At 31.9% G+C, this 21,699-nt stretch overlaps 1 protein-coding gene across 1 annotated transcript in view; it reads right to left on the bottom strand.

Moving 5' to 3' along the window:
• Nucleotides 1–21,699, bottom strand: part of LOC143080918 (uncharacterized) — a 493,997-nt gene that overhangs the window by 385,462 nt on the left and 86,836 nt on the right. The gene's annotated exons all lie outside the window — the stretch shown is intronic.

Genomic DNA, 21,699 nt, shown 5'->3' with positions numbered 1-21,699 from the left:
TGATATCTATAATACTAAAATTACGAGGTCCAATTTGTCAGCCGTCATCGGGTAAAAACGACAAATCAAAGAATTCAACTCTATATATAACTAATATAGGACAATGGTGTTGATTAAAAATTACACCACTCCAGACCCTTTTGTTTTCAGCATAATTAATATTGCCAATAATTAACAAGTTCCGGGTCGAATCCGATACCGATACAAATAGTATATTCAGCTATTACCTTATCTGTACGTTCCGCATTTGACAGGCGCACCACCAAACGGTGTATTTAGGATTTTGCTATATACACGGGTCATAATCAAAGGACTGACACTACTAAATTCAATCATTGTCAAATTGTTCCCTATTGTAGTTTTATTCAGCAATCAGCAAGACTTTCTAAGATAACTAATATAGGACAATGCTGTTGATTAAAAAATACTCCATTCCTGGATAGCCAGGACCTTTTGTTTTCCAAATAATTAATATTTCCAATAACTGATAAGTTCCAGGTCGACGGGTTCAAACAGAAAGATTTGAAAGCAGATAAAACTGTGTATCTTATAATCGACATGACTTATCAGATGACAATACCAATTACTAAAATAAGGTTTAGGTATAGTTATCTATACTATTAAACGAGAAGACCTCATTTTTGGTGCATGTCGCTTCTCTTCTTTCCAGAATAAATTAATCAACACGCCTCTGTGTCCTATAGGTACAGTGCATAGTCGCATTTGTCATCCATTCATATGATTATTCAGATTGAGTTATTTTAGGAGAAAAACGAGAAAAAAGGCATCCGGATATTGTCCCGTCATTGTACGAAATTTTAAGTTAGATTAGACTTCCGGTTTGCGTTTTTCTGTATACTTTGAACATAGATATACTACGAATAAAAAGTGTATTTTCAGAATTTTATCTGCTATCATTTTCAAGTTTACTATCCACGGCGGTCACAGAGTTTATTAAATAGAGAGGGTCTGTATACTATATCAATGATCACCATGGATCGATTAGTAAACTTAGAATTGAAAGTAAATACGCTTTATTTATATAGTAATGAATGTTCATAATATACAGATCAACGCTAAAATTATTCATGTGAACTTTTGATACTTTTTGTGAAATTCTCCAGTCATTAAATCTTTTACAAAATTCATTGATTACATAAAAAAAAAAGAAGATGTGGTATGATTGCCATGTTAAGACAACTCTCCACAAGAGACCAAAATGACACAGATATTAACAACTATAGGTCACCGTACGGCCTTCAACAAAGAGCAAAGCCCATACCGCATACTCAGCTTCAAAAGGCCCGAAATGACAATGTCTAACAATGCAAACGAGAAAACTAGCGGCCTTATTTATGTACAAAAAATGAACGAAAAACAAATATGTAACACATAAACAAACGACAACCACTGAATTACAGGCTCCTTACTTAAATAAATGTTCATAACATACTAAATGTATGTTCATATTGAAATTGATAGAAAACCAAAATTTGGGAACTTTGGAAATAAAGGTGGAGGGTAAAAAAACATTTTCCTGTCCCCAATAACCTATGACTTATGATACTTTTGCTGAAATTCTCCAGTCATTCTGTATTTTACAAAATTCTTCCAACAACACTTTACATACTTTAAACTACGCTCTGAATGCCCGCGATTTCGCGGGTGTGTTCTAGTATACTTTAATTCAGTCACGGACCCGTACGGAAGCGTATTAGGGACATAGAAAAAATAAAATTGGCAGTGAACTTTTTTTTCAAAGTCGAAATTTTGACTTTTCAAATCTCGAAATTTTGACTTTAACTTGAAATTTTGACTTTTCAAATCCCAAAATTTTGACATTAACTTGAAATTTTGACTTTCAAAAATCTTGAAATTTCGACTTTTTGAAAAGTCGAAATATTGACTTTTTTGAAACTCGAAATTTCGACTTGTGAAAAGTCGAAATTTTCACTTTAAACTCGAAATTTCGACTTTTTTAAACTCAAAATTTCGACTTTCATAAAACTCAAAATTTCGACTTATTTTAAACTCGAAATTTCAACTTATTTTAAATTCAAAATTTCGACTTTTTGTAAACTCAAAATTTCGACTTTTTTAAAACTCGAAATTTTGACTTAATTTAAACTCGAAATTTCAACTTATTTTAAACTCAAAATTTCGACTTTTGGTAAACTCAAAATTTCGATTTTTTTTTACAATCGAAATTTCGACTTTGATCTCTTTTAAAACTTTGATGTTAGTATTCAAACACAGTTATTACAATTTTAGAAGGAGTAGACATGGACGCAAATTATTAAAGCGTCATCAACACATTTTGGCAATTTATATTTTGAAATAGGTTTTGTTCCATGTTTTAGTTCCCACGACACTGTCATACAATCGTCATATCTGAGAACATATAGCATCGCAGTTTCAAAGGCCTGTTTGGTTTCCCAATAGCAAGTCACTGACTTTGCCTTGTTTAAACAATGGTAAATCAAGAGGCCAAAAATGCCATGCATATTCAGGGCGACAAATGAGCTGCTCGGTTTTCTAGTTTTGGAATTTTGAAATAAATAAATGGTTCTTTTTTCTGGAATATTGATTCAACTCTACAAGTTGACATTCTTATTACACAACTATTAACCATTGTCTTTATATATCAGACTGTTGAATAAAAGTATGTCGTAATTAACATGGGTGTATCGGAATAACGGGGTTGTCTTGATACACATATCTGAAGTCCAGACTTAAAATATGTATTTGAACGTGAAACATGTTTTATTTATTCTTCGGCAAGAACAAGATTTTCTATCTAAAATAACCTCTTTAAAATGGTTTAGTTTATTAAAATGTGCTTATTAAGTTTATGATGTATATGACTCTCCGCTTGCTGATATAAATGACTGTGAATGTGGTAATCGCAAACGTATAAATACTTAGGAAAATTCGAAATTTTGAGTTCAAAACAAGTCGAAATTTTGAGTTAAAAAGAAGTCGGAATTTCGAGTTTAGAAAAAAATCGAAATTTCCAGTTTTAAAAAAGTCGAAATTTTGATTTTAAGTCGAAATTTCGACTTTTTATAAAGGCAAAATTTCGAATTCTAAAAGAGTCAAAATTTCGACTCTTTGAAAAGTCAAAATTTCAAGATAAGAAAAGTTAAAATTTCGAGTTAAAGTCGAAATTTTAAGATTTGAAATGTCAAAATTTCGACTTTGAAAAAAAAGTTCACTACTACTTTTATTTTTTCTATGTCCCTAATACGCTTCCGTAGACCCGCGATATCACGGGTGTGTACTTATTTTACTTATTATTGTTACCTATACAAGTGAAATGTATATAATGAGAGAAAACATTATAATGTCAATATATGAACTGTGTAATTGATGGCTCAACTTATAATGTTATATATCAGCATAATATTTGAATTAATAATTTTAAAGAGGAGGCATGCTGTCAAAAATAGTATTATAATTAATATTAATAATCTATATTTTTTTTTCTTTCAATGTCATCTATATTTTTTTTTTCTTTCAATGATACATGTTTGTAGTGTTTAATGTCTATCGTTTTGTAATTAATATGCCTGTCTGTCTGTCTGTCTGTTTGTTTGTTTGTTTGTTTGTTTGTTTGTTTGTTTGTTTGTTTGTTTTTGTTTTGTATTTTAGTAACAATCCTATTGTTTGGATTTTAGACTAATAAAATTCTTATTCTTATTCTTTAGAAACCGATCTTTAACTGCAAAATGAGATAAAAATATCGATTTGTTTACGATAGCTAGGCAACCAACAGGCAAAATAAATCTTGCTTCCCCGATCAAGACTATTTATAGACACGGAATACTAAATTGTGTGAACATTTATATTAATGAATAAATAAAAATAAGGAAATCGTGGCATGTTAGACTGGTTAAATACACATTAATGCAAACATGAAGCAGCTGTTTCTAGACTGAACTGGTCAGTGGTAATTATACCAAACTGAACACGAAGAAAAAGAAAAAGATATTTTAAAATAAAAAAAAAAAATAAAAAAAATTGGTCAAGGAGGCAAATGAGGCAAATGTCTCATGTCGCAAATTAAAAAAAAGAAAATGAAACAAAAGCTTGTCTTCATATCAAATTGTTTTCACGGTGAATGTCTGCAAGAAGCATGGTCCATGTTTCTGATTTACTTTTAGTTTTCAGTATCGATTGTCTTTTGTTTGTACTTATGTGTCTTATACGTACCCGGATTGTTCTTTTGTTCATGTATTGTCTTACTTTATATCTATAGTCTTGAGTGTAAATTTTCATTTGTAAATGTCTGGTTTCGCAATATTGCATGTCCACCGATGTCCTGACATTGTGCGAAAAAATATTTTAAGAAGATATGATGCCACTGAACACAGAAAAACTTGGCGTTTCTTTATGAAGAATTTAACCTTAACATTTAAGAATACAAAACTAGCTCTCTTTTTTATGTATGGCCATGTGGCCTCTTACATTGGGGAGTTAAACTTAACTTGTATTAAGTCATGTCCAGACAGACACTTTAATAAAAAAAAAATGAATACGGAGTAAACCTGCACGGGACCTAGCTAATGGCACACATAGTCAATACATAACGAAAATAAAAAATATAAATGGTCAGGGTTTCTATTCCTGTTCATGAAGCTATATATATTGTCGGAAAATATAGCAAAACATATTTGCGTTTTCGAGAAAGAAATAGTCAGGGAAACGCTCAGAATGCACGAGTTTGTTTCATTTTTTTACAACTTCTGGAAGACTTGAGCGACCGCCAGACCCCTTGCCATTTTTTTTTATTTTCCCTTCGCTCTCGCTACGCTCGTCTTATATATTTTGCCTTACTTTTAAAAGAAGCTAGTTACGACCTAGATTGGACTTGATACTGACAATCATGAAGCATTAGCACTGAATTGAATAAATTTTAATCCGATTAAAATCAACTTATTTACAAATGGGTTTTTGTTACTAACTGCAAGTTCACACTAATACATTTGAAGTCTTCCTGTCATTAATCCCGCAATCCTTTATTTTGTTAAGACCTTAAGTGAATTACAAAATTTCTATCTCAGTACCTGCGCATATATGAAATATTTGCCACTGATTTTTGAACCAAGTAAAATCAATACCACACATAGATTCATATATAAAAAAAACAATCTACAGATGATGAACCATTTCTTAGTTGGTTAGTTGGCGTTTTCATCCACCACCAGACAGATATAATCAAATACAAAATGTTCATGCATTGAATTATATCAATTGAAATAAAAAAAAATAACATCCTTTTATTCAACGAGTTTATTTCACTTGTAGGTAACAAATCCGAAGTATTTTAGGGTCTAATACTAAAAATTGAATATTTCACAAACAAATTTACAAATATATATTGCATTGTTGATAACAGTTTTGAAACAATATCCGCGGCAAAGTATTATAAAAGATATTCAAAATTTTGCATTTAAAGACATATCCTTATAATAACGTTAACTGATATGAATCTGGAAAACTAAAAGAAGGTTTGCTTTCGGAGTTCAGTGTGGCGTCCAGATCAAAGAACAAGTACTAGTATACATTATACATCTTTTTTTCTGCTATTTGGTCGGATTGTTGTCTCTTCAACGTCTCTTCAACAATTTCCTGTTTTCACTTTATTAGTTTTGGTAAAGTAGGCTATTCTGCTTGATTGTTGTGGCACATGTGCATACCTGTAACAATTTACCCGAGTAGCTGCTATGACCCATTTTAAGGTGAAATATCTTTTTAAAAAATGTCATAATGTTGTGGTTAGACCTTCAAAGTATACCTTAGAAGCTATCATACTTTTTATTTTGTTAATGATGAAGACTCTTTGGAAATAGTCTTGAAGATATTCAGGGAAATTAAGTTCTACCGTTTTCAGAAGAAGATACCAACATAATATTATCTTAACATGGCCATATTAAATAGTTGTAATTCATAACATATAATGAGGTTGATCATATTTTAGTCCATATTTTGAAATGAATGTATAAGTGGCTGTGCAGGATGTATTAATACGTAGCCATGTCCGGTCACAAAAGGGACGAGTCAGGGGTCTCGGGAAGGAGTTTCACACTTACTGCACATTAAGAACTTTTTCAACTACTCTTTTGTCGGTCCATGTGTGGTCTGTTTGCTGATGCAAGGGAGAAAAAATATGTCTCTATTCCTTATACACATGCACTGTCCCTATTCCTTATAACTGGTGGCTGTTGAAATTCATGTACTTTTCCCCAAACGATCCCTAAAATACCTTTTGAATCTATTGATATTTTGTTCTCATCTTGAATGTATTTGACGTATTTGCCACTGTACATGAAACAAAATGCAATATATTTTCATCTTGACTCAAGAGTGAAAGGATTTGTATAACGGAACATGACAACGACGTTACAACAAAAATAATTTGAAATAAAAAAAAACATATTCAGACACGCATCCTATTAATTAATTATGCACATAATTTGATTATCATATTTACTGCAAATTTTTTAAAACTGAAAGACATCGAAAAGAAAGACACACAGCTTAGCGTCAAGTTATGATTTTTGTTCTTTAATCTATTATTACTAACTGAAATCTTGAAGTCATCGTGGTCTATGCAGAGGATTCATATGGAAAGATAGATTGAAACTTGGTTTTCTTTAATTGTATCATGTTTAAAAAACAAATGGTAGAAAGGGTGGAGACATGTACAGTTCTTCCCCTTGTCCCACAAATCGACCAATGGTAGGCTTACTAAATACTTGATGCACTTCTAGAAGAAACTGGTATGTGCTTATGTCATTTGGTCAAGTAGTACATGTAAAAATTAAAAAAAAAAAAAAAAAAAAAAAAATCGTTTTTCTATGTTCTGTGCTAACTAGTTCAATTTTCCATGCATATTTCCCTGTGCGAACTGAGGCTAAGATTTGTATGGACAATGATCATACTCTATTAAAAATAGTTAATTTTTGAAATCTTTCTGCTCATTCTGTGTATGACGTGTGCTGTGGTATTTATATTACTAAGTCTCTAAGTATCTTTAATGGTAAATTGAAATGTTGGCAGACAAAATATATGTATTCATGAATACCATGCAGATGATTGGGGTCAAAGGTCAAACATATGAATACAAACTTTGGTCCTATTATATTTCTACCATCTATATATTTCAAAAAATATATGCTTTTTGTGTATTTATTTTACTTTTTAAAAAAATCCCACAGAGTCCCTATACTACCCTGTCTTTCTCTTTGTTCGGAAACCATCTTGATCTTAAAATTTAGAAAGATGTCCAACTGGTGAAAACACTGTAACGTACATATACTTACTATATAAGACGGATCTGTTTAGATATCAAAATTGAGACAGCGAGCGGCTTAGCTTAGATTAGCCAACGGATCTATTTATTACAATTGTTACAGTGTCCGGTATGTCACGTTAAATCTTACGGATATGAATTATGCGAATGTCTGTCAGTAAATAAACTCATCATAGATACCAGGACTAAATTTTGTATATAATTATATTCAGTACAACTTGAGACCTGCTGCAGTTTATGTACTCTTAAAAAATGAGGAAGTTATTGGAGTCACAGAGATTCCTTTGCACTGTTATGGTTGTACTTACAGTTTCACTTTTCGCAGTATTTTGCTTTCAAAATTTAAAAGATCATATGGCAGCTGGAATCAATAGACCTTTCCCACCACAAGACATTTCGGTAAATCGTGAAGAAGAATCACGTCCACAGACTCGCGAAGAAAATCCTCTCATATCTTACACAGAGAACGACAACAAGCAGGTACCGACTCATCAAGATTCAGAACTAGGTCAGACGTGTGAAAACGAGGACGATTTTGAACAGTGGATTTGTGAGAATGAACATGATTTCGACCGCTTGTCTAAACGTTTAGCCAAAACTAAAGTCACAGGGCATGTTTTTATGAGGGACAGTGTTACCTTAGAGTTGACCAAAAAACCTCAACTTAGAGCAGTGTATGAATATATCCAACAGAATATGAAACATGCCTCTAGATTTTGTGAAACGGGATTTAACGGCGGACATTCGTCAATGATGTGGGCAAAACTGTTCCTGGGAAAAATTGAGATAATATCATTTGACATGTGCAATAACAATGGAGGTTGTGATATAGGTCTTGAGGAAATCCATAGGCTTTATCCTGACATTAAACACACTCTGATAAGAGGGGACTCGACCATCAATCTCCCGAATTATACAAAGGAAAACCCGAACATCAAATGTGATTTTATTTTCGTTGACGGTGGACACAGTGGTGACGTGCCTGAAAAAGATCTATATAACTTTAAGCCAATGGCCAAGGACAACCATATCGTGGTTATGGATGATTGTGTGTGGAATCTTACTAACAGTGATTATACAAACTGGATTGGTAAAGCTATAAACAAGGGCGTGGAGGACAAACTGATATGTCCCGTCACATGTAAACCTATGTATCTACCTAAGATGAAACGAAATCACTCAACTTGTTTCCATAAATATTGTAAATAAATCACTGCTCATCAATTTAATGTGAATAGATTTGATAAAAAAATGTTTTAGTACTGCAAACGTTCTTACTTTGTACCATTTTTTTTCGTACTAGACATCGCCTTTTCAAGAAATTACCGATGAGTAAGGTCGAACTGTTCACTTTAGGAATAAGAAAAAGTTCGAATGTCTATAATGTCGGGTTTTATGTTACGTTTGTGCATATGAATGTATGAGTAGAGACAGGAGCAGATATAAGCTAGTCCCTCTTGCTTAAAGTGGCATAAAAACAAATCTTAGCACCAGGTCTCCATAATATAGATGCCCACATGATATATCGGACCAAAATCTCTTAAGACAAATTAATTACTACTATACTGGTTGTGTTTAACGTCATTGACTACCGTAATACGTTCTCCCACGGACAAATTTGTGGAGGAAGTGGCCCTTTCTTATTTTTTAATGTATTTGTCTTAGTTTCTAACTGGTCCGATTTGTCTTAAAAGTGGTCCGTTTTGTCTTGGGTCCGATGTATCGTGTATGCATCTATATAGGAGACCTGGGACAAAGATTTATTTCTATGCATCTTAAAATAAGTGGGACGAGCTTATATGTGCTCCCGCTCTAACAATGCAGTCATACAGTTTCAAAACACTACATTCGATTAAACCAAGAGTAGATATTTTGCCGATGTTACTGAGTCAATATATCGCTCATATAAATAGATGATTACTAAAGTTTCTGAGTCAGTAACTTGTATATTCTTACATTGTATCTGTCTAATGATGAACTTAAAAAAAGATATGCGCAGGGTTTGATTGTGTTTTTTCCACGAAAAACATAAACGATTGGACTTAAAATTTGTTCAGGATTTGATCGGAAAATATCACATAGACCCCATTTTCGAACCTACCCTATATTTAATTGGCATTAAACATGATTCTTCTCCTTTAAAACAACTCAGCCAATTTGGACCAAACTTTGGTGGAGTGGTCCTTGAGTGGTCCTCTTCCAAAATTGTGTCCGATAGCCACGCCCTCGTCCAAGATGGCCGCCAGGCTAAAAATAGAAAAAAGGGGGATGAAATTTAAAACATCTTCTCTCTGAAGTCGCTCAGCCAAATTGAACCAAACTTTTGTGGAATGGTCCTTGTATGTCCCCTTTCAAAACTGTGTTCGATAGCCCCGCCCCCATCCAAGATGGCCGCCAGACTAAAAACAGAAAAAAGGGGGATGAAATTTTAAAAATCTTCTCTGAAACCGCACAGCCAAATTGAACCAAACTTTGGTGGTATGGTCCTTGTGTGGTCCCTTTTCAAATTGTGCCCGATAGCCGTAATCTCTATCCAAGATGGCAACCATGCTAAAAATAGAAAAAAGGGGGAATGAAATTTTGAAAATCTTCGCTCCTGAAACCGCTTAGCCAATAAAGACCACACTTTTGTGGAATGGTCTATGGTGACCCCTTTTCAAAAATGTGTCCGATAGCCGGAACCTCCATCCAAGATGGCCGTCAGGCTAAAAATAGAAAAAGGGGGCTTGAGATTTAAAAATCTTCTCCTCTGAAACCGTTCAGCCAATTTGGACCAAACTTTGATGGAATGGTTCTTGAGTGATCCCCTGCCAAAATTGTGTCTGATTGCCACGACCTGCAACTGAGATGGCTGCCTTTGCGGAACTTAGTTTAACATAGGACTCCATGGGAATTCATTTAAAAAATCTTCTTTTGCTGGAACTACTTGCCCAATAAAGACCAAACTTAGTTGAATTATCATTGAATGGTTGCCTTTCAGAATTTTATTTAATGAACCCACCTGCCGTCGTTTAACATAGGTCCCTATGGCAAATTCATTTCAAAATCTTTATGTCTAGAATTGCTTGCTCAAGCCGAAGTTAGTGTAACAAATATCCTATCTGCTGCAAATGAGTTTCCTTCTTTTCTTGAGCTATTGGAAGCAAAAGCAGGTTAATCATGGTTGAAAAGTTTCTTTATGTTTTGAAACTGTGTAATCCAGGTGAGCAATTACAGGCTCCTGGGAGCCTCTGGTTTTCTTTCATAACTAAGGAGCTTAAAAGACCGCAGATTAATTAAGCAGCCAAATAATACTTTTTGCCTGGTACCACCGCTTACGACATATTACACCACAAAAAACGAATGGACAAGAACTGTCATATTCCTGACTTGGTAAAGGCATTTTCAAATGTAGAAAATGGTGGATGAAACCTGGTTTTATAGCGCTAAACCTGTCGCTTTATTGACAGTCTCATCAAATTCCGTTATATTTACAATGATGCGTGAACTAAATAGACATAATAAATAATATAGACAAAATATGGGTACACCAGTCATCATCGTGTAACAATTTTAAAAGGAACAATTTAAAAGAACACAAAAAAAATCTATATACAAACACAGTCATTGATTCTCGTGTCTGACGTCAGAAAATTAAATTTGTCACATATGTTTGTCGTTTCACTATGAAATAGATTCAGGAATATAATATCTTTAAAATAAAATTGCTTATAATTACCATCATTTAATTGATAAATTATGCAACTTTGAGTGCAATTCTTTCTAACACAAAAGATGTAAACGGCTAAGCGCGCACATGTTTTGATAATTTCTTTCTAACATACATTTGTAAAGTTACATAAACTTTGACAAACTATGCAAAATCGCTAAAGATGCGTCTACAGTTTGTCGTTCGTCGTTTGTTAGTACAAACGCTACATTTGTTTCTAAATTCAACCTAATTAAACGATGTATTTGTTTCTACGTTTGTAAAAAGTCTGTTTACCAACAACATGTGCATTATTGAAAGTTCAAACAGGGTCAGTAAACGCTGATTAAACGATGTATTTGTTTCTACTTTTGTAGCAGAGGCGGATTTAGGGGGGGCAGGGAGCCCGGGCCCCCCTTTTTGGGGAAAAAATTGGTTGCTTATGTAGGGAATCATTGAAGCGTGACTGGAGCGGGCCCCCTCTTAGGTTAGTCAGTGGACCCCCACTTATGAAAATTTCTGGATCCGCCACTGTGTAGCGTTTAGAAAACAACAACAAACACCACACAACGTTTACAAGAGTTTGATTAGAAAGAAATGCACTTTTTGTTCTACCTGTTGCTGTTTTATGATTATGGTCAGGTATATATTGACAGCGAATAACTTACATAGTAGTTAATGGGACTCTATTTCACAAGGTTCTGTGAAATATGGAACGGAAAATATATACTGGTACATACTATCCGCATAACACATAGATTTTCACTCCTTTGGAAAAATCTACCTGTGAAACACCATGTCTGGAAAAAAATTACCGTGACAAATTATTCCCACGATAAAATATCACAGAGAAAGAAATAAACTATTACAATACCACTTCGCGAGTAAAATAATTTGTCGTTCAAAGTATATTCAAAATTATAATAGAACAATAACATAACAACTTACTGACATACGTAAATATATAGGCATAATATGATTGTAATGACCTCTTAAAATAAATGACGGTTACATAACATGAAAAAACTATATTTCTGTCATTCCTGTAAAGTACATCAAGCAAACTCTTGTTCATGGTAAAACAATAGCCCACTTACTGCAGAAGAAAAGTAAAAAAAAGTATTTGTTTTCAATGCTTCGATAGAATTTAGGCAAGTTATTCTATACACGGCACTGCTTACCTTTATTCCAAGGTTGGATGATATCAGGATTGACTTGATAGTTGATTCCTGCTTATACGAGAGATTTTGAACCAATGAGTCTTAATTGAAAGGTTGATTAAATCACCTTGAAAGTTTTACGGAATCATGATTTTGGATCCAATTCCTTAAATAGCATATTAATCTATTGTAATAAAAATTCATAATATCTAATAAAATTTGTAGATTTAGCTAACAAGGTCTTTATATTTGTATAAAATAATATGTGTTTATAGTGGAAAGTTGTTTTAACGTTAAATAAGCTACAATTTAAAATTGCTTTCTAGTCCCTCTCTGTGATTACCTGTAGAGAACTTTGGTTCATTTCCCAATCAATCTATCATAAAGGGAAGATAATTAATACGATATATATATATAGTGGTGTTTAACTCTGTTATACTTTCAATGATAGTCTTTTTTCAAAAATGATGAACGGTTTTTTATATTGGTATGTAATCATTTTAAACGTTTCAAATTTATGAAATTATATTTGTACATCAATGTTTTTGATACACCAATAACAAAAACTGAAATATATTAAATTGATACATTTTGTAACTATTCAAATTTATATCAGAAACCTTAACTTAATTATAAAATAATGAACCTGTTAAAGGGAGACAATACTCGCATAACTTTTTCGAATTGGCACATAATACAACGGAATGTCACTCTTGCATACAAATGGCACGTCAATATAATTAATTAACTGTGCAATCGCGCTCCACCTTCAATGATGATTCTAAATTATAAATATAACCAAAAGTTGTTAATCTATAGATAGTAAAGACTAATGAAATCTAAACCACTGTTAAAATATTTCTTTGCATTTTTTTAAAACTTCCTCAGTAAAATGCTTGAGCCACTTGACTTTCATAGCTCATAATTAACGTTTTTACACAATATTTAAATAAAGTAGCTAAAGATTATTCGCTTCTCAAAGTGTAAGACGCAATAAAAATCGTATGCTTGCACCATCTTACCCAAAAACAGATTTAATTAAGTTCTGAACATTTCGACATTTCTTCGTTAAAACCGGTTTTAAACAAATCACAAGTACGTGTTAAGATCCGACTAAATACCCATATCCCGATATCGTCAGGTTAATTTGCTACCTTAAATACCACACATTCATATGTTTAATATGTTGTATGCCTCAAATGGGTCCGCGTCTTCAATCGTTAAATGATACTAACAAACAGATAATGACCTTTTCCGATTGTGTACATTGAGCATCTTTGAGTTTTTGTTTTAAAAATGTACAAATTATAGATTAGCTTGTTTCATGTAGAAGATATATTTTCTTAAGTTCCTAAGTTTATTAAACGTTAAAATCTGGATCTACCTTTATCCTGAACCCTCATAAATAAACATATGAAAAACCAGTGGTATGTAAATACGTTAAAAAGATTGACGCAAAATGACAAAGCTAAAAACCCTTAACGGAATAGTTAAATTCATTGGGGGGGGGGGGACATTCAAAATAAAATTGGCACAAGTCATTTCAGTACCGAAGCAGTTTCAGTCCCTCAAGGTCTAACAATTCATCGGCGGTATCGACCCAGTTCTAGTAAATAGTAAAATAACCTTATATATGTGCTGCGTCTAAAGCTCTTTCCTCTCCGGTAACATCCAAACCTATACTTTCAAATGCCAAGTAGAAATAAATTTAAAAAAAAAACTTTAGGCGATTTAAGATAAAAACAAACCAAAAATAGTCTAGAGAACATAACAAGTTCATATAGGTTAACCTTTTTTCGTGTGAAATACATGTATGTTATATAGTATATCATCGATTATTCTTTAATTAATTTTTAAAAGAAAAAAAACACATATGTTTAGGAGATTGATCCTTAAATGTACAGCTTACCAGATATTTCAAAAATATTTGTGCAGTTATTATATTTACGATTTTGACAGAAAGGTGTATAAATTACATACCCGACTGAAAAGTTTATAATCAATACATACAAAAAACATTAAATATATTATGCTTAATGCAGTTGAAGTATAGGAAGCAGACCAGAACGGAGTAACTGCAACCATAAATAGGCAAAATGCAACGCGATCACAAGAACGACAAAACACAAAATCCCCGGAAAGATTTCAAAGAAGACTGACTTAACTTTAAATAGTTTGGTAGTTGTACCCCTGCTATCCATTGTTAATTGCTGATTCATCAAAGGTTAGATAACTACGTTTTGTAAACTTTGTTAGTCCATGAACTACTTATCGGTTTTAATTTATATAATATTATGAATGAGGTTTGTCGTGACTCGATGACTTCTTCGATCTACGAAACTATTATCAATGAGACTTTATCGGAACATGTTTTAGTTATCCTCTAAGTAGTTTACTTTGATAAGCGTATATTGTTTGGCTTAGTTTGTTTCCTAATTCAGTTTATCTGTTTATGTAATGAATGGTCTAAAGAAGGTTTAATAATCAGAACATATGATTTATATTAATAATTTGCAAATAGTGAATATATTATAGAGAGATTTTCTTTAAATGTTCTTCAAAGTTTGAAGTATAATATAATCATAGTTTAGTTTCACTTGTCCAGATAAATGACCATTATAAAATTTTATTGACCATGTACAAATTTAGCCAGTGGGGTTTATGATGTGAATAAACACTTCATTCAGATAACTGAATGACCATGTTACATAAACACCATGACACATGTTACTTTTAAGTGTATTGGGGGAGTTAAGACTTTTAATAAGGGTAATGCATCGGTCACTTCAAAGTTGCAAAAGTTAAGTACCGACATTTATGACTTTATTTGAATAATGGGATAATTTCTCCGGGACTATATAAACAAGTTTGTTCAGTTGGAATACTATCTGTAAATTCCAGCTGAACAGAACTTTGTGTTTTTATTTAAAGGTTAGTAAACTTTACACATTTTTGGTAACGACTTAATCAATTTAATTGAGAAAGAATCTGTGGTTAAAAGTAAATTTTTAAACTGTAATCCGAAAATAGAAACAATGTACTCGTTTAACTTTATCAATTTAACGGAAAACTTAAATTATTCAATGTCATTTGATTTATTTACAACTTTATTGTATTTATTAATTATCACTATTTTTAATTTGTATTTTAATTTGATGTTTTGTATTGTATTATAATAATTAAAACAGATCTGTTAATTCCAGCTGAACAGAACTTTGTGTTTTTATTTAAAGGTACTATTTCTGAAACCCTTGTGGTATGATCCAGTCCTAAACACGAACAGCATAAAAAGTACTGGTTATCTAAATATACAAAGTTTCATCCAACCTCTAGCTAAACCAAGTCGAGTTAGTCAAACCCCAAAACAAAACCAACTATAAAAAGTGGTGGAGGAAAAGAAACGATTTCCGGTGGATGAAGCTTAAAAGTAACAGAAAATCCAAAACAACCAAGAAGATAATATTTAGCGTACGAGCGTTCTTGACGTTAGAAAAGAAAGATTTGTGGAAAATATGTTGTGAAGACGAACGGCGAAAAAAAAGGAGAATGGAGAACCGAGAAAGTATAGAAAGAATGATGAAAGGAAAACAGAAAAAGGAGTGCAGAGAAAGGAGGCGGAGAAAGGAGTACGGAAAAAGAAGAAAGATGGACCAGGACGGAGCATAATTTCGGACTTGTGTTATAAACAATGGATTTTAAATTTAACTGTTTGTTTCACGATATGTGTATATATAGTATGTTCTATAGTAAAATTATTGTAGTCATAAATAGAAAGTAAGTTAACATTAATATAAGAAATATTTTAAATAGCAAACAAAAAGTTAAAGTTAAAATTAAAGTAGATAAATAAGGATTAGGTGAAAAAAAAAAGATAGAAAGTAAATTTAAGTGTGTTTAAAAAAATATATAGGAATTAAGTTAAATTGAAAATTGAGTCATTGATAAAGGTAAATTTGAAAAGAAATGTCTAAATTGAGATAAACGGAATACTAGTATGAATTATGATATATAAGTGCTGAAACAGCTTCATTTAAAGTGTTGATGAATAATCATTTAATCTGGAAAACTGTTAATAACAAATAAGATACTAAATAATGATAATTGATGAAAAAGAAAAAAGAAAAAGAAATATGAGATGACCAGAAAGTATTGTTAGTTTATAAATATATCAAAAAAAAAAAGTAATTTAGAGTAACTATATTGAAATGTAATGTGTCTGAGAAGCTAAAGTTCAGGCGGTTCAAATTCATTAAACGTAAAGAGGAAATGTCCTTGTTTATATGAGAACTTTTAAATAAAGCCTTGAACTTTACCCTTTAAAAAGATAAAAGTACATTAAAAAAATAAAATCTATAAGAAGAGGTTGGTTGTTTAAGGACTAAAAAACTTGATATTATGTAGAATAAAACGTCTTCATTAAGAAAAAATGTCGAGATAAGGTACAGTGTCCTATAAGAAACAAATATAGATTAATAGATAAAAAGTAATTTTAAGAGAAATGCACGTGAAAAAATAAATTATACATTTGGTTGATTGTTAAAGTGTTTAATGGTTCTAAAGCGATTACGATAAAAATGTTGAGTAAAACATGTATTTTAAGGTTCCTGTGTGCAAGAATTTAATGTTAGTTTAATCATAAGAATTTAATTTTGCTGATCACCTAATTAAATTATTGTTAAATATGTTGACCTAGCTAGTCTTCATGTAAAACCTTGATTGTGGCAAACATAATATTATTCTAGCATAGGCAAATCCTTATCCATGTAATGTAAAATCTTAACTGTAATCAGATGTTTTAGTAAACTAACCATGGTAAAACAGACAACATATTAGACTAAAGTGATATAATATGAAATGAGCTTATGTCTTGCAGTAGTTCTGCAGTCGGAGCAAAATACCCAGGAAAATGAGCATACTCCAAAGAGAGAGTAAATGACTCGGGTATGTTTGGAGTTCGAGCAGACTACCAAGAAAAGAGGGTTTACTACAAAAGTAATAGAGAAACGATAATAATAATACTGATTAAAACACCAACGCTCTTATGATAAAGAATAAAGATATTTTTGTAAGTGAAAAATATTTAAGACTAAAATTGGGTTTTTATTTTTTTATATAAAAAAAAGGATAAACTACAAATCAAATACTACATGTAAATGGTCATATAAAGTCACGAATAAGAACAATTAAAACGCAATCAGTCATCTAATACATATAACATCAAAAGATATAAGCCTTATTCCATATGTTTCGAAGCGCAATCTTTTGAATTTGTTTTTTTTAGAATGAAACATATAGTTTTCTTTTATATGCTTAATTTTTTTTTATTCGTACATAATAATCTAAATTATTTGTGTTGTTGATTTTTTTATCTAAAATTTTGGAGCTCCAAAATTAAATGGAGTGGGGGAGTATTATTATAGAGAGATTTTCTTTAAATGTTCTTCAAAGTTTGAAGTATAATATAATCATAGTTTAGTTTCACTTGTCCAGATAAATGACCATTATAAAATTTTATTGACCATGTACAAATTTAGCCAGTGGGGTTTATGATGTGAATAAACACTTCATTCAGATAACTGAATGACCATGTTACATAAACACCATGACACATGTTACTTTTAAGTGTATTGGGGGAGTTAAGACTTTTAATAAGGGTAATGCATCGGTCACTTCAAAGTTGCAAAAGTTAAGTACCGACATTTATGACTTTATTTGAATAATGGGATAATTTCTCCGGGACTATATAAACAAGTTTGTTCAGTTGGAATACTATCTGTAAATTCCAGCTGAACAGAACTTTGTGTTTTTATTTAAAGGTTAGTAAACTTTACACATTTTTGGTAACGACTTAATCAATTTAATTGAGAAAGAATCTGTGGTTAAAAGTAAATTTTTAAACTGTAATCCGAAAATAGAAACAATGTACTCGTTTAACTTTATCAATTTAACGGAAAACTTAAATTATTCAATGTCATTTGATTTATTTACAACTTTATTGTATTTATTAATTATCACTATTTTTGATTTGTATTTTAATTTGATGTTTTGTATTGTATTATCAAAATTAAAACTGATCTGTAAATTCCAGCTGAACAGAACTTTGTGTTTTTATTTAAAGGTACTATTTCTGGAACCCTTGTGGCATGATAAAGTCCTAAACACGAATAGCCTAAAAACTACTGGTTATCCGACTATCACAAAAAGCTTCATCCAGCCTCTCGCTACACCAAGACGAGTTATAGTCAAACCCCAAAAACAACACCAAAACCAACTATAAAAAGTGCTGGAAACCAAATATAAAAAATATATATTTGTATCTTTTTATAAATAATCAATTATTTGAAAACACCAACATAAAAGTGAGGTTCAGATAGTATGGTATAATAAATATATAGTTTAGCTGTATTATTTGACATATATTTGTGATGTTATCAACGGGTTGATGTGTTTAGAAGAAAAACAAATATATTTTATATAACAATTAAATGAAATTTAAAAAATAACAATATATTACTTCATACTTAAAAATTGTAGAGGTCTCAATATCAGTTTGAATACGTTAGTACGTTTTATTTAATATGTGGGTTTATTCTCGTTTTTTATATAGATTAGACTGTTGGTTTTCCCGTTTGAATGGTTTTACACTAGTTATTTTGAAGCCCTTTATAGCTTTTTGTTCGGTGTGAGCCAAGGCTCCGTGTTGAAGGCCGTACCTATAATGGTTATGGTTTACTTTAATAGATTGTCATTTGGATGGAGAGTTGTCTCATTGGCACTCACACCACATCTTCCTATATCTATTAACAATATCTTGCAAAATATTGATTTTAACTGACACAGTAATACACATTATCATACCTCCTATACATTTCCAGGATGTTGCGTGGCCAATGTGGGGACAAGTTCCATTAGGAACTTAAATAATCCAGACTAATGAAGAGACTACATTTTATTAAAGATGTTAACCCTTCAAGTATAATATCACAACTGAACTGCGTTATTCATGGCAACCACGTGCAAGAATACAACTATGGGAAAACCCTGACATTTTCATATTGCACGTGGTTAAAATAAACAAGATACCGGATACATAAATATTTGCGGTCAAGCCGCTGACAAGCTTTAATTATAGTTCCAAATTTATGAATTAGTAAAAGTATTCTTTATCTCTAATCTATCAACATGTGATAATTATTTTAAATGAAATAGATGATCGTAACATTACCTCCGGTTTTCAAACAGAGTACCACTCTCTGATAAATCAAAATAAAATTAAATTAGAAATGACAAAAGTAATAATTTTAAATCGTAGCTAAAAATAATCATTGTAAAAGATCACATGTTATCAGTTACATTTTCTGTCAAAACCATTGGAGTGATCAAGTCCTCGGAAATGATAAAAAAAATATTCTTAGCCAAGAGAAAAATTATCTTTAAATTTACTAATTAACTTGAAGAAAAAAATCTAACTTCTAATCTTTATATATACTAAATAAAAAACTAACACTATAAAACCAAATAATAAAATATATACACAGTACACAGTCCACAAATCGACCAATGGTAGGCTTACTAAATACTTGATGCACTTCTAGAAGAAACTGGTATGTGCTTATGTCATTTGGTCAAGTAGTACATGTAAAAATTAAAAAAAAAAAAAAAAAAAAAAAAATCGTTTTTCTATGTTCTGTGCTAACTAGTTCAATTTTCCATGCATATTTCCCTGTGCGAACTGAGGCTAAGATTTGTATGGACAATGATCATACTCTATTAAAAATAGTTAATTTTTGAAATCTTTCTGCTCATTCTGTGTATGACGTGTGCTGTGGTATTTATATTACTAAGTCTCTAAGTATCTTTAATGGTAAATTGAAATGTTGGCAGACAAAATATATGTATTCATGAATACCATGCAGATGATTGGGGTCAAAGGTCAAACATATGAATACAAACTTTGGTCCTATTATATTTCTACCATCTATATATTTCAAAAAATATATGCTTTTTGTGTATTTATTTTACTTTTTAAAAAAATCCCACAGAGTCCCTATACTACCCTGTCTTTCTCTTTGTTCGGAAACCATCTTGATCTTAAAATTTAGAAAGATGTCCAACTGGTGAAAACACTGTAACGTACATATACTTACTATATAAGACGGATCTGTTTAGATATCAAAATTGAGACAGCGAGCGGCTTAGCTTAGATTAGCCAACGGATCTATTTATTACAATTGTTACAGTGTCCGGTATGTCACGTTAAATCTTACGGATATGAATTATGCGAATGTCTGTCAGTAAATAAACTCATCATAGATACCAGGACTAAATTTTGTATATAATTATATTCAGTACAACTTGAGACCTGCTGCAGTTTATGTACTCTTAAAAAATGAGGAAGTTATTGGAGTCACAGAGATTCCTTTGCACTGTTATGGTTGTACTTACAGTTTCACTTTTCGCAGTATTTTGCTTTCAAAATTTAAAAGATCATATGGCAGCTGGAATCAATAGACCTTTCCCACCACAAGACATTTCGGTAAATCGTGAAGAAGAATCACGTCCACAGACTCGCGAAGAAAATCCTCTCATATCTTACACAGAGAACGACAACAAGCAGGTACCGACTCATCAAGATTCAGAACTAGGTCAGACGTGTGAAAACGAGGACGATTTTGAACAGTGGATTTGTGAGAATGAACATGATTTCGACCGCTTGTCTAAACGTTTAGCCAAAACTAAAGTCACAGGGCATGTTTTTATGAGGGACAGTGTTACCTTAGAGTTGACCAAAAAACCTCAACTTAGAGCAGTGTATGAATATATCCAACAGAATATGAAACATGCCTCTAGATTTTGTGAAACGGGATTTAACGGCGGACATTCGTCAATGATGTGGGCAAAACTGTTCCTGGGAAAAATTGAGATAATATCATTTGACATGTGCAATAACAATGGAGGTTGTGATATAGGTCTTGAGGAAATCCATAGGCTTTATCCTGACATTAAACACACTCTGATAAGAGGGGACTCGACCATCAATCTCCCGAATTATACAAAGGAAAACCCGAACATCAAATGTGATTTTATTTTCGTTGACGGTGGACACAGTGGTGACGTGCCTGAAAAAGATCTATATAACTTTAAGCCAATGGCCAAGGACAACCATATCGTGGTTATGGATGATTGTGTGTGGAATCTTACTAACAGTGATTATACAAACTGGATTGGTAAAGCTATAAACAAGGGCGTGGAGGACAAACTGATATGTCCCGTCACATGTAAACCTATGTATCTACCTAAGATGAAACGAAATCACTCAACTTGTTTCCATAAATATTGTAAATAAATCACTGCTCATCAATTTAATGTGAATAGATTTGATAAAAAAATGTTTTAGTACTGCAAACGTTCTTACTTTGTACCATTTTTTTTCGTACTAGACATCGCCTTTTCAAGAAATTACCGATGAGTAAGGTCGAACTGTTCACTTTAGGAATAAGAAAAAGTTCGAATGTCTATAATGTCGGGTTTTATGT

This window comes from Mytilus galloprovincialis, chromosome 6 (assembly GCF_965363235.1).
Source record: "Mytilus galloprovincialis chromosome 6, xbMytGall1.hap1.1, whole genome shotgun sequence".
Classification (NCBI taxonomy): domain Eukaryota; kingdom Metazoa; phylum Mollusca; class Bivalvia; order Mytilida; family Mytilidae; genus Mytilus; species Mytilus galloprovincialis.
Note: the sequence above shows the minus strand (reverse complement) of the source record. Positions and strands in the feature narration are given on the sequence as shown.